Source organism: Squalius cephalus, assembly GCF_949319135.1.
Source record: "Squalius cephalus genome assembly, chromosome: 24".
NCBI lineage: Eukaryota > Metazoa > Chordata > Actinopteri > Cypriniformes > Leuciscidae > Squalius > Squalius cephalus.
Genome location: NC_137145.1, coordinates 23,561,148 through 23,574,703, shown reverse-complemented (window position 1 = coordinate 23,574,703; position 13,556 = coordinate 23,561,148). Strand labels below are relative to the sequence as shown.

At 44.6% G+C, this 13,556-nt stretch overlaps 1 long non-coding RNA gene across 1 annotated transcript; it reads right to left on the bottom strand.

Annotated features, from left to right (window-relative positions):
* Window positions 1-1,987: 1,987 nt before the first annotated feature.
* On the bottom strand, window positions 1,988-3,777 carry LOC307153118. The gene is made up of 3 exons (XR_013820109.1): window positions 3,639-3,777; window positions 3,290-3,354; window positions 1,988-3,142 (listed from the first exon to the last, which is right to left on the bottom strand). It is a non-coding gene; the product is annotated as an uncharacterized lncRNA (long non-coding RNA).
* Between the last annotated feature and the right edge of the window lie 9,779 nt (window positions 3,778-13,556).

Here is a 13,556-nt window from a genome sequence, read left to right as displayed (position 1 = left end):
CCTTACCTTAGTTCATGTTTCCAGTTTTTTGGGGGGGAACCAATACCTCGGGAACTTTTTGCAGTTGAAAAAAAGTAACTCAGAGCGGAAAAAGCGCCCGATGTCATCGCGTTTTTTTCCAATGTCCAATCGAATGAATGGAGAGGTGGGCCTTCCATTGTAGTGATGAAAGCTACAGTTGCTTACCCTGGTAATCCAGAGTTCTCGCGAGAGCACAAGTTACTTTGCTCAGCGAGTTAATCTGGTGTCGAGTAATGATGCTCATTAAATATGCCCCTCGATCTGAGCTGCACCAATCACATCGGGTTATCTGATATAGGCGGGCCAGAGGCGAGATGACGACAGCGCTGCAACGTCAAAGTCATTAGTAAGCATTGCAAGATGGCTATGGATGAACACCATTTGTTTGAAACGGCTTTGACCGCTACAATGAAAGATTTAGACTTTTTCTCTAAACGAGGAACAGAAGACGGCGCTCGAATCGTTCCTTTTTCCATCCAGGGTGTTTTTGCTGTTTTGCCGACCGGATAAGGTAAGAGTCTAATCTACCAGTTAGCTCCGCTGGTAGCTAAGCGATAACTTGTTGTGATTGGTCGTAGTGTTATCCAATAGGGTATATGTCGAACGTCGCATGACGAAACCGGAAACCTGGTCTCATCGCATCCGCTTGTCATAGAAAGTGTTAACAGCCGTATGAACTGACGCCGATATCTATGGAATTTTAAGGTAATCAGCTAACCTACCTATCTCACTTTGTTATTGGCGTTTTATTCTATTTAAATATCTAAACGTTAGTGTGAAGATTTTTTTTTTTTTTTACTTTTAAATATCGACCTTCACATGCGAGGGACATTGGTTATGATCATCTTTGCTCGCTCCTTTTAAGTTATCTTGAGTAAAACAGTAAAAAAATGCAAGAAGCACATACAAAAGACCTGAACCGGAAGCGATGCGTTCTGTTTTCCGGTTTCGTAATGCGACGTTCGACATATACCCTATTGACCGTTCGCAAAGACCCGCCCCCCTTAGTTACTGTCGCTATGTCCGACAAGCTACGCCGTTCTCACGCCACACCATGTTCTCACGCAGTGAAAAATACATCGCGGAGCAGAGAGGAGACTGAAAACACGCTGACAGACAGGACAGACCAGGTTACTTTTCAGTTACGTTTGATATTAAACATATTAAACAAAGTCTCACCTTTCAAATTTGGTCATTTTTTTAAAGAAATTTAAACAATAAATACCGTTTTGTAGCTCTTTAATGTGTCGTGACAGCTCGCTGTAGAGCATCAGTTAAAGCTGCTCGTGAACCGATCATCTCTTCCTTCTAGTTAATTTATAGCCTCAAATAAACATGAACAAACATAAGAAGTAATGTTGTTTTAACCACGGAAAGACGTCAGTACACTCCGTTTTTCAAGTTCAAATCCTCCCATGTTAATCTACTAACTCTCCTGACTGCTTTGTCGGACAAAATGGCGGATGGCGAAGTATGATTGGTCAGATCACCTGTCAATCAAGCTGCAGTGAGATTTTCAAATGCATGCTTGGTGCCGCCCCTCGAGCTTGCCGATATTCATGAGTTTTAGATTTAGGTCTGGATTTCCAGGCTAACAGTTGCTTTGAACGTCCGGAGAGTGTGATGATGGATAAACTTGTGGTGCTCTCACAGGTTACCAGGAACTTCACGAACCAACTACCACAATGTTAACAAAGTAAATAAAGTTAATAAAAGGCTGATTTGACGTTTACTTGACTGACTGGACTGCTGTTTCGGTGGTTGCCTAGCAACATAAAAAAAACGCAGCGCACAGCTCTTTCTTTGTGATCTGGGCAGTGCTGCTGTGTGTCTTGCGTTTTCGTACCTGAAAAACACGTTAGGTGTGATCGGGGCCTTAGACCTTTTAAGAAAAATTATTAGTGGATTTAGTATTTTCTATGTTTGATATGGAGGATCAGTGAAAATAACTACAAACTAATTCTGTGCCATTCAGTAATGTTTATTATGACGAAGCTGCAGATGTCAATAGTTTAAATTTACAATAAATTGATTACATTTATTTTAAAGTCAAAATATTACTTATTCCTTCCTACTGAGCCTGACTGATTTAGTTTACTCCTAAATGTTAATTAATGCATTAACTATCAAACATGTACTAACATGTAGTTAAGGCTGCTGTTATTCATGCATGAATTATGACTCCTGTCGTAGTTAAGGATAGCTCTTCATTGCCTCATGATTAGTTCATATCTCTACTAATCATGTTCATGTTAAAGTAATGATTAATTCAGGCATTAGTACATGATTATTGTAAAGTGTTACCGTTATTTGCCTATAGCATATGACAGACTCATATATGTTTACATTTCTAATGTGTTTGTGGAGAGTCTTCCACCTATGTGTGGTAACAGATCAGACCAGTTATATTTGTGAATCAACATCATAAAATCAGTCTCAAATGTTATCACAAAAGTAAAAAGTACATTTATATACATTTCAAGCAGAGTTCAAAACTATTTCAGAAAATAAAATGAACTAAAACTGTAATAATCATATAATGATGCAAAATAATATGAACAGAAGATTCATATAAAACTCACATGTATTCTCACAGCACAAAGTCCAAAAGAGTTCAGCAGTGGATCTGCTGATAGTTTTCAAGATTCCTGATCAGTCTTCTGTGTTTCAGTGGTGTGTGTTTGGAGGTGTGTTGACTTCACAGTTTCAGCGCAGTCTGTAACATCATCATCCTCCCAGGTGCTTCAGGCAGCTGATTCACGGGCTTCACATTAAACATGCTTCTGAATCCTGTATTTTGTAAGAGCAGGAGTCATTCCCAATCACCCTGTGAGAAGTGTTTACTCTCAATGCAAAGTCGTCTCCTCAAAGATCAAGTGCTGAAGCTCCTCCAGCTGCTCCTGTTTTTGCAGCACATCTGAATGTCTTTAAAAACTGTCCAGTGAATTCCCATGTACGGAGTAGGGAAGGCTGGAATCACGAATCTCAGCATGTTCTGTGGCTTTGTCACTTTGAAGGCATTGCAAGTATTTTAGAATTACTTTCCAGGAAGTTCCATGTTCGGTGAGTAGATGATGTCACTGCTGTCACGTTCTCTCATTCTTTACTGTGTTGTAGTTTTCTAAGGAAAAAACAGTTTAACACAAACATTCATGGGAACATGTGATTCCATCACAGTGGTCTGTATCATTAAAGAAAGACATACTCTACTCTATCTGTTCATTCATTCTAGTTCGTGTCAGTTTTTTCTGAACACTAAATATCTCACCTTATCATGGATCTCTTCAGATATATCAGTTTGACTCTGCTCTGGACCACCAGAACCATGAGAAACTGGAACAAAACATTTGGTTCTCTTTATATAGTTTATTTGTGGTGAACAGACATTTCTGATAACTTTATGCTAAGTCACATTTTTATCATCAGATATAGTGAAGAACACACAGTGTCTACTTCAGTACGGGAAGAATAAGCTGTCTGTCATATTTTGCAACACTAACTGTATGTAAAATAGTTTTTTTTTTCTTTGAGAAGCATGCATCATATCAAACTAGAAACAAATAGCATAATGTAACTATAATATGTTGTATTGTATTACAACTTTATAATATACTCACAATTTGGTCGTTTGTCAATGCTCTCCTGTTTCACCAGTCTGATGTGATTACCAGGCTGTGGTCTGGATGAGCGAGATCGTTCTTCTTTGCTCTCCATTTTTCTCTGTTTCTCCTTTTCTCTTCTCACGGTTCTTGCTCTGTGAGTTGATGTATCTCAAACTTATGACATGAAATTGATAAAATACTATTTCATATATGTAACCCTGGATCAGACAACCAGTCATATGTCGCACGGGTATATTTGTGGCAATAGCCAACAATACATTGTATGGGTCAAAATTATCGATTTTTCTTTTATGCCAAAAATCATTAGGATATTAAGTTAAGATCATGTTCCATGAAGATATTTTGTAAATTTCATACCGTAAATATATAAAACATTTATTTTTGTGAGTGAATGCGGCACAATCGTGAACATAAATGGAGAACTTTAAAGGAGATTTTCTCAATGTTTAGATTTTTTTGCACCCTCAGATTCCAGATTTTCAAATAGTTGTATCCCGGCCAAATATTGTCCTATCCTAAAAAAAAAAAAAAAACATACATCAATGAAAGCTTATTTATTCAGCTTTCAGATGATGTATAAATCTCAATTTAAAAACATTTACCCATGTGACTGGTTTTGTGACCCTGGTCACATATTTTTAAATTGTTATAGTGTACAGAGAATTTATTTTTCTTTGTTTATGCAAAACAATTATTGCAGATTATAGATTTATTTCTTACCTTATGACTGACTGTGAGAAGAAAATGGAATACAGAAAATATCTAGATTTCTGTTGTCTCTGTAAGTAAAGATTCCTATTATCCAAAATAAGATCTGAGTTCTGAGTGAATAAGCATTTTAAGACTCTATATATATGCTATGCATATTCCTAATGGCCAGCCCCCTTTCTAACCCAGAGGGACGTGTTGTTCTCTTTTAAACTTGTCAAACAGGGTGACATGGAATGCCACACAATCACATACAGTATTTGTGTCATGGTCATATTTCTGCTTTTCTTGAAGGTGAACAGGAGAAGGAAAGCCTATTAAACAGAGAGACCCAGTTCAGTGTGTCAGTGGGTGGGTTCGGCTGAACTTTGGTGGATCAAGTGTCTCATTTTTATCCACATAATGCCAGTAAAGAAACAATAGCAAACTGAATGCTGCAGAAACGTGATGTAAGGTATTGCATCAGACATGATGACCCAATATGGACAAAGGGACATAATTCATAATGATTACAGTGAAAATCCCTAATAGTTTGAACAAATTGTGAAATAAAATTAAGGTTTGGTAAGTATACAGTAATAAAGTACTTACAAATCATCAACAAACTATTAGTTTAAAGTTAATAATTCATAGTTTATAAATTGTAGCCTCTACATTATTAATAGGCTATATATATATATACAAAAAGGGAGTTCTTCATATTGCCACTGTAATTAACACAGCTATTATTGTTTAATTGGCTCGTAGTAAAGGAATTGTTAATTAGTTATTAGGAGTAAATAGTTCTCACTTTATATTAGGTCAAGGAAACTCTAATTAAGTGCTTTAAACCAACCTTTATCGGACATTATATATACATACATACATACATACATACATGGGTCAATGATGTGACGGGTCATTTTTTTTGTCCAAAGGCCTTAATAATAATAAAAAAACAAATATATAACATCCAAAGTATGTAAGGTAGTACAACTTGATCTCTTTTACTGAATCCAAAAGGTTTTAATTATATTTTACTACATATAAAGGTATTTTAAAGATTTTGAAGTGTCAAAATGTCATTCGGTAAAACCGATATAGTAAATATTTAAATGTAATAATATTGTTTTTAATAACTAAAGGAACTACAATAATACAAATATAAAGCAGATAAGGCTCTCTTTTTTACATTTCCCCTTTTCTCCTTTCCCTGTGCAATGTTTTACTTGAATATGTTGGAGTGTTTAGAGTAGTCCAATAAATTATTACATTTATGAGATCAGTGATAATTTGTTTTAACATTTCTTCTGTGGTACACACTATATACTATCTCAACATCAACGTCAAATCAGTTTTTAACTTTCAAATCAGTGGTTAAAACCGATGACTTTTTTGTTGACATTTTTTCCATCTTGTAAAAAAATGACAAAAAACAGTGTTAATTGATTGTACAAACCACAAAATCTTAAACTAAAAAAACTAAGTAAACTAAAAAATGGTTTCAGATATAGTTATATCTCCATTCTATTTTTTTACACTTTTAAAAACGTACTCGGTTACTAATGTAACCTCGGTTCTCTCTAGAAGAGGGAACGAGTATTGCGTAAGGTTAGCTTACGCATCGGGAAAGTCTTCTTTCTTCGAGATCTGAAGCCAAAAAATTATCCTTAATTTTGTATACATTGTCAACGCAGTGCAGCAGCCGACAGACCTAGGCAGGCTGGATAAGCGTGCTCATTGGCTGCTCGGCGGCAACTGCTTAAGCCTATCGGTGAGCGCTCTGAACGCGGCAACCAATGAGGGCGCTTCGCGCCCTCCACACCCTTCTAACCGTCAGAATGGGTGTGGCCAGCGTGTATATATTCAGCGCTCATAGGCTAAAATTCTGGTTTTCGCAGTCTGAAGCGCAAAAGCTCGTGGCGCGACACGGCAGGTTTACGCAATACTCGTTCCCTCTTCTAGAGAGAACCGAGGTTACATTAGTAACCGAGTACGTTCTCTTACGAGAGGTCTCTCGTATTGCGTAAGGTTAGCTTACGCATCGGGAACCCTTTGTCAACGCCGTGTGCGCCGAGCATCCAGCCCATGAATCCCAGGGAAACCGGGGAAAACACTCTGCTGGGAAATGTGGCCGGTCGGAGAGACGGGCCAGCGCAGTACAGGCACTTCATGCAGCATATGAAATAGAGCGGCGCGGCCGGTCTATAAACATATAACAGTACAAACAGTAGGGCCGGCAGAGCGAGCCCATACAGTACATAAGCACTCATAAGGGTAGGAGAAAAACGACATAGTCGGTCTCACATGAAGGAAAAAATTCCCGCGCGACAGAGAATAATACGGGCGGCCAGCAGCGCGGGCCAGCACCGACAACAGCGCTTAACGGGAAATAGGAAACAGAGCGGATCAGCCGGTCTGAGTCAAACACTTCACCCTGAGTATAGTACCAGAATAGCGCCAGCATATGAACGTAGTCTGCACACGAGAAATGGGCAGAGCATACATGTCACTTATGCTGACAGTATTTTTGCCTTTAGGGCAGGAACTTCCAGGTTATAAAACCTCACGAATGTTGACGGGGAGGCCCAGCCCGCCGCCATACAAATACCGTGATTAGAAATTCCGCTGGACCAGGCCCACGACGAGGCCATGCCTCTAGTGGAGTGGGCTCTGATGCCCAGAGGGCACTGCAGGTGTCTGGAGGCATAAGCTGCTGCTATCGCGTCCACTATCCACCTGGACAAGCTCTGCTTCGAGGCGGCAAGACCCTTGGTGCGTCCGCCGAAGGAAACAAAGAGCTGCTCTGAACGCCTGAAAGCGGCGGAGCGCGTGATGTAAACTCTCAGCGCCCGGGACAGGGCATAGGAGGTTATCACTGTCCCCACTATCGGATGCTGGCAGAGCCGAGAGGGACATAACTTGTGCCCTAAACGGGGTTCCAATCGCTTTTGGGGATGTAACCATGTCTCGGTCTGAGAATGACTTTCGAGTCATTTGGCCCGAACTCAAGACATGCAGGGCTAACAGATAGCGCGTGCAAATCACCCACTCGTTTGACTGAAGACAGAGCTATCAGAAAAACGGTTTTAAGCGACAGATACTTTAGATCCACGGATTCAAGCGGTTCAAAGGGAAAAGCCTCTAGGGCCGCTAGGACCAAGGACAGATCCCACGAGGGAACCGAGGGGGGCCGCGGGGGATTCATCCGTCTAGCTCCTCTGAGGAAGCGGATAATGAGCTCATTCCTTCCCATTGCCCGGCCGCGCGTCGTCTCAGCGAACGCTGCAATAGCGGCCACATATACTTTAAACGTGGAAGGGGATCTGCCCTTTTCCAACAGCTCTTGTAAGAAGGAGAGCACCCGCGGGACCCCGCATGCGCGCGGATCCAAGTTTTTAGTAGCGCACCATTTAGAAAACACCGACCATTTAGACGCGTAGAGCCGTCTCGTGGAGGGGGCTCTCGACTGTGTGATCGTGTTCACGACCCCTTCTGACAGGTCAACGGGTATCCGTTGATCACCCATGCATGCAGCGACCAGCGCTCTGGATGGGGATGCCAGATCGATCCACCGGCTTGGGAGAGGAGATCCTTTCTCACCGGGATCGGCCATGGGGGTGAGTGCGACAGCCTCACTAGCTCTGGGTACCAAGTTTGGTTTTCCATCGCGGGGCTATAAGCAGCACTGAGTGGTGCGTTTCTCTGATCCTCGAAATGACCTGTGGCAACAGGGAGATCGGAGGAAAAGCATACAGCGGGAGGCTGGGCCATGTCTGGGACAACGCGTCCTCGCTCTTCGAATAAAACCTCGAGCATTGAGCATTGTCTTTCGACGCAAAGAGGTCGATTTCCGCTCTGCCGAATAGGCGCCAGAGAAACTGGACTGTCTGGGGGTGCAGAGACCATTCTCCCGGGGGAATGTTGTCCCTGGACAGTCTGTCTGGACCGACATTCAGGTGGCCCGGCACGTGCGCGGCTCTCAGCGAGCGCAGCGAGCGGTAAGCCCACACGAGAAGGCGTTCTGTCAGCCTGCACAGATTCCTGGATCTGACACCGCCCTGTCAGTTCACATAGGATACCACAGACGTGTTGTCCGAGCGGACTAGCACATGGTGATCCCGTATGAATGGGAGGAAGCGCCTGAGCGCGTTCTCGACCGCTATCATCTCCAAACAGTTTATGTGGAGGCATTTTTCCCGGTCTGACCATAGGCCAAAAGCCGGTTTGCCCTCGAACAGAGCGCCCCAGCCTGAGGTGGAAGCGTCCGTCGAGATAACTTTGCGGTGTGAGATAGCTCCCATTGTCACTCCCCGCTGGTACCAGTCGGCCGCTAACCAGGGCTTCAGAGCTGAAACGCAGCTCTGAGTCACTCTGATGCGAATACCGCCGGAAGCCCATGCTCTGTGAGGCACTCGGGCATTCAGCCAGCGTTGTAGCGGGCGCATTCGTAAAAGACCCAGCCGAAGCACTGCTGCGGCTGAGGCCATACAACCCAGTAACCTCTGAAATGTTTTGAGAGGTACGGTGCTGCCCGGCCGGAGGGACGCGGCCAGGCGTCGAATGCAGCGCGCGCGCTGTGTCGACAGGCGGGCCGTGTACTGATATACCTGACCGTCGAAGGCGAATCTCAAGAATGGCCTGTGACGGGGTATTATCTGGATCTGAAAAGCACGCGTCTTTTAGATCGAGAGATATAAACCAGTCCCTCGGGCGAATTTGCGCGAGAATTTGTCTGGTTGTGAGCATTTTGAACGGTCTTCTCATAAGAGCCTTGTTCAAACGTCTCAGATCCAAAATTGGTCTGAGAGCTCCGTCCTTCTTGGGAACGAGGAAATAACGGCTGTAAAAGCCCGACTCGCTCATGGAAGGGGAAACCGGTTCTATAGCCCTTTTGCACAGAAGTGTAACTATTTCTGCTCGAAGTAGATGTGCTACTTCCCCATTCACTCTGGTCTCGATACGCGCTTGAAAGCGCGGAGGGCGGCGAGCGAACTGCAGAGTATAGCCCTGTTTTACTGTGCTTAGCACCCGTTCTGATGCGCCTGGAATAGCTTCCCACGCTTTTGCGTGTGCAGCCAGGGGCAGAATGGCCTCCGGGCTCCGATCGCCGCGCATCGCGGGCTCGCGGGCTCGAGAGCTCGAAACGGAGGGGCGGGCGTGGCGCGCGCGCTCTTGGTGCTTAGATACGGCGGATCGCACGTAGCGATAGCTGGCCGTTTTACACACAGTGTCCCGGTGGCTTTGGACGGGGAACATATAGTGTGAGGCGCGACGCGCGATGTCGGCGTCGGGCCGAAAATGTTAGTTAGTATGTGTGAGCGCTCGAGGGCGGGCACAGGACTTACATTTAAAACATGACCGGTCGTGCGAGGCCGTGTGACAGAGCGGGCAGTGAGTAGGTGTGGGCACGGAGAAGTGGACACGTGACCTACTTTTAACACTAAAGCGGCTTTTGCCTGCTTTCACGAGAGTGGGCTCTGTGAGAGACACGGGATGTATAGTGCTTGTGTACAGGGGTGAGCACAGAACGTGGGCACATTCACTGTACTAGAAACACATACGGCGTCAGCCGTGCAACCAGACATTATGCTCTTTTGAAATTTCTCTGGGTTGCCGTGAGAACGGCGGATGCGCGCAGGCGAGCGGGTAGATATACCGGCTCGTTGACTGCGAGGTAAACAGCTGCAGTAGCCGTGGCAACGGGGACTGACAGAGCGTTAAGCTTCGACGGTGGTCCAGCCGCAGGGCTGCGGGATTTAACCGTCTTTTCTTCTCTCGTGTTTAGACGCTCAAAAATACTCGAGCACCCTGAGAAGGTGTGGTGCGAGAGGCAGGTTCGCTTTCTGTAAGTAAGAAAGACTGGCCGCGAGCTCGGAGAAGCAAGCAGCATAAATTTTTATATGCCCAGAGAGCTGGGATCGAACGCGGATCTCCCGCATGAAAGCGTATGATTCTGCCACTGAGCCACAGGGGAAAACACATTAGCTTTCAGTTAGCGCGAGCATATAAAAAGCGACCTCATGTGTCGCGTCGGCGTTTGTTTGCAGGCGTGCGTGTGTTTAAAACAGGCTCGTTTACTGCAATAGTAATATTTCCAGTCGCCTGAACTTAAGAGGGGACTGAGAAATGTGTGAGGATTGGCGGTTGTCCAGCCGTAGCGAGACTAACACACTCTCTTCTCTTTTCGCCGGTGAGTGAGGCGCGCACGCTGAACGTTGCTCGTGACCGCCCGCTTTGTCATCCCTTGAACGGCGCAATCTGCGCGGCCCAACGAGGGAGAGAGCGGGCTTGCTTTCTGTATGTAAGAAAAACTGGCCGCGAGCTCTGAGAAGCGAACAGCATAAACTTTATCTGCCGCGAGAGCGGGGACCGAACCCGGGTCTCTAGCATGACAGTCTAAGATTCCGCCACTGAGCCACAGGGGAGAATACATTAGCTTTCGGTTAGCGTCATCATGTCTTGTGACGGCGTTTGCTTGCAGGCGAGCGTGTATTTATAACAGGCTCGTATACTGCAATAGTAACAATTCCAGTCGCCTGAACTTAAGAGGGGACTGAGAAATGGAGGTTATAGTCCAGGCCACGGCGGGACGAAAACACTCTGTTCCCCTTTCACCGGTGAGTGACGCGCGAGGACGGAGTAGCTTTCTTGTAACGTAAAGAGAGCTCCAAGACCGTCCGCTCCTGCCATCCCTTGTGAGCGGCGCAGTTTGCGCGGCTCGAACAGAGGGAGAGGAAACTCGCTCCGAGACCGTCCGCTCCTGCCATCCCTCGTGAGCGGCTCAGTTTGCGCGACTCGAACAGAGGGAGAGGAAACTCGCTCCGAGACCGTCCGCTTCTGCCATCCCTTGTGAGCGGCGTAGTTGCACGGCTCGAACAGAGGGAGAGAACGGGTATCTATCACATTCGCCTCATCTCCTGACGCGGCGGCGGCGCGGGCGAGGGCCCGCGGTTGAGCGGCCGGGAGGGAGAGGGCGAGAGAGAGCTCGAGGGAGAGGTTCCGGCGAGCTCCTCAGTCACAACAGTCTCCGGTGGTCGCTGCGAGCGGCGCATCTTATTGCGCGGCCCGGCAGGGACAGGCGGAGCGACAGCTTGGTCGAAAGCTTCAAGTCGAGCCCGCAGGGTCGACATTGAAAGCTCTTCGCACTCGGAGAGTGCGGTGGCGGCGTGCCCGCGGCCCAGGCGGAGAGCGCAGAGAGGTGGCGGTCTCCGTTGCTGAGCGGGGCGCGGCACAAGCCGCAAAAACGTGCTCTTTTAGAATACACACAGAAACAGTAATAATGTAAAGGATATGTCGCCGGATAGCGTAGCAGGCACGGATGGCTGAAGGCGGCGAAGACGGCCGGCTTCCTCAGGCACTGTCCTAAGCTTGCTGGTCGCTGGTTTCAACGGCGGCGGCTCTCAAGATCCAGCGATGCGAAGAGCGTCGCTGAAGACAAGAAAATCTGAATTTTAGCCTATGAGCGCTGAATATATACACGCTGGCCACACCCATTCTGACGGTTAGAAGGGTGTGGAGGGCGCGAAGCGCCCTCATTGGTTGCCGCGTTCAGAGCGCTCACCGATAGGCTTAAGCAGTTGCCGCCTAGCAGCCAATGAGCACGCTTATACAGCCTGCCTAGGTCTGTCGGCTGCTGCACTGCGTTGACAATGTATACAAAATTAAGGATCATTTTTTGGCTTCAGATCTCGAAGAAAGAAGACTTTCCCGATGCGTAAGCTAACCTTACGCAATACGAGAGACCTCTCGTAAGAGAACCTTATTCGTCAATGACCCATATATATATATATATATATATATATATATATATACATACATACATACATACATACATACATATATATATATATATATATATATATATATATATATATATATATATATATATATATACATACATACATACATACATACATATATATATATATATATATATATATATATATATATATATATATATATATATAATTTTCTTTTTTTTAAGGAACACTTTATCAATTTATATTAACACTTTATTACACACTAATGCAATTAATGTCTAATAAAGGTTGGTTTAAAGCACCATTTTTTACCATTTTCCGTGACCTAAAGTGAGAACTATTTGCAGTTAATAAGTTGTTAACAAAGCATAAAAAACATGATCTAACTCTTTACATATGAGCAAATTGTGAAAAAAAGTGACAATGAATGAAGAACTCACTATTTGTGTAAAGCTTTTTAATATTAACTATGAATTAACTTTAAACTAATAGTTTTCAAATTAAGCACTTTATTACAGTATACTTATTATAAAGTCTTACTGAGTTTTTATTTTATTTATTTTTTACTGAGTGGAGGGATTGAAATTTGTCTGGCTATTAAACAACCTTATTGTCCAGCCCATGCGCCAAAATACGCAGTCATCAGAGAGGAGATGCCATTGAGGGGAAGGAGACATTGTTTTTTATTAAAGATTACAAGGACATATTTTATTATTAAAGGTGCTCTAAGCGATGTCACGCATTTTTTAGGCCGAAACTTTTTTTGTCACATCCAACAAACATCTCCTCACTATCCGCTAGCTGCCTGTCCCCTGAACACACTGTAAAAAAACGCAGTCTCTGTAGACACCACAGGCTCCACAAACAGCAACAAAAACAAACTGGCCCAGCCTGGACCACAAAACATAACAAACAGTGTTCCAGCCAATAATCGACAAGAATGATTTGGGGTTGGGTGTGGGGGTGGGGGGGGATAGTGCGCGTGCACATGATGGGGGGTGTGGGGAGTGGAGGAGAAAGAAGCATGAATAGGGAAGTTAGCTAGAGGAGAGATGTCTAGGCAACGACTAACAACTAATGTTAGAATTATATTCTCTTGAATTTTGATATGGCCGACATACGACCAAAGAGACAATGTTCCGATGACCAAATAGCAAAGAAGAGGGAAAAGGAGAAGGAACGTGCAAAGTCCCGAATTGACATCGGAAAAGCCTGTTTCAGGAAGCACGGAAGGGACGGGATGAGGAGGAGGGAGGGTCGAGCTAGCCTCCGTTTTGTTTGACAATACTTCGAACGTCAACAAGAAGTGACGTCACTCGACATCGCTTAGAGCAGCTTTAATAATAATAATAATAATGATGTGCACAAATAAGTCATTTATAATAAGCACTACAACATTCCATAAGAAAATAAGAATGGTCCAGTTTGATTTCATTGTGACACTGACATGCAATAAATGCAT